This window comes from Puma concolor, chromosome D2 (assembly GCF_028749965.1).
Source record: "Puma concolor isolate L17-30 chromosome D2, mPumCon1.1.hap2, whole genome shotgun sequence".
Lineage (NCBI taxonomy): Eukaryota > Metazoa > Chordata > Mammalia > Carnivora > Felidae > Puma > Puma concolor.
In genome coordinates, this window is record NC_141677.1 from 49,288,469 (window position 1) to 49,289,996 (window position 1,528).

The window sequence follows — 1,528 nt, forward strand, 5'->3', positions numbered from 1 at the left end:
CAGGCTGTGTGCTGACAGCTGGGAGCCTGGAGCCTGCTATGGATTCTGCCTCTCTCTCTCTCTCTCTCTCTCAAAAATAAATAAACATTAGAAAAAAAAAAAGAATCCCAGTGTCTTAGAACAGTGAAGACTTTTGTGACGGAGTACCTTCTGTTTCCTTTGCCCACATGGTGCCTTCATTGGGTGGACATATTTCTGAGTCTAGGGATTTAATTTGTTGGTTTTCTTCAGTGGTAAAAATCTCCTCAAGAGCACTTACTAAACATGTTTCTGTACGAAGTGAGGCAAGCAGACCCTTGAAAATGACATGGGGTCCATCTCCAGCTCAAACAAAATCCATGAGGACATCATGAAAAATAAGCCCATGAATGAATACTTTGGTTGCTTCCATATCATAGCTATTATAAATAATACTCAGCCTTGCCCCCTTTTTTTCTGGAACACTTTCCATGGAATACAGTCTTTAACCTGCATTAATATGCTATATAGTTTTCAACATCAGAGAAAACAAGGGAGTGTTTAATGAACGAAATGAGGAAAGAGGATTGATATGTGTAATTCTGTCCTTTTGCTGGCTGGTCTCCTGTTGGCTTGTGAGGAGGCCCAGCCAATAGGGGGCAGCAGCAGCATTTTGTTTCATGCTCACTTCCAGGGTGAATGCTGTGTCTACTGCCAAGAATGAGACCATAGTCGACACCAAAGCTGATTAGACCTTTGGTCCCACTGAAAGACTTTCCTACAGGAGACTTTACCATGCTCTCCATACTTGTGAGCCATCAGAGTGCAGCCCTTTGCCTCTCCCCAAACCACCATTCACTTTTTATCAAAGTCTGCAAGAAAAACCGTAGACAAGACTTGTAAAATTGTCCTTGGAGTAGCAGAGTTGAACAGCCAAAAGGTCCACAGAACCAAGGTAAAACAGAACCTAGGTTTGGATCCGTTTGGTTTTCAAAGGGCAAATAAATCCACACTTATGGGTGTCTATGCAACTAAGGCAGATCCAGCCAAAGAACCAGAAGAGCTGGAGGCTGTGTATGGAGTCAATACTCATTTCTGTTATACTCTATTCTGGCAAATCTCCTCTCTCTTTGAGGTCAAGGAGGTTGGGACTGTTACTTTTATTTTTGATAGCCATAAAGATGCATCCATTTCACATGATCTAGGATGGGATAACAAGATATTTAAAAGACATCCAAAGGCCATGGACCTTTTGGTCCGGTTTGATGTTGAATAAGTTACTTGAACTCTCAGAGTCTGTTCCTTTATCTAGACAATGGGAATAGTATCCCTTGCGAGCTGAATTGTGTCCTCCCAAAATTCATATATTGAAGCCTTAACCCCCAATGTGAATGTATTAGTAGATAGGGCTTTTAAGGAGGGAATTAAAGTCAAATGAGGTCATGAGTGTGAGGCCCTAATCCAACAGGACTAGTGTCCTTATAAGAAGAGACCCAGGGAGCTCTCTTCTCTCGCTCACCCCCTCCCCTGCATGCACAGAGGAGAGGCCACGAGAGAACACAGCGAGAAG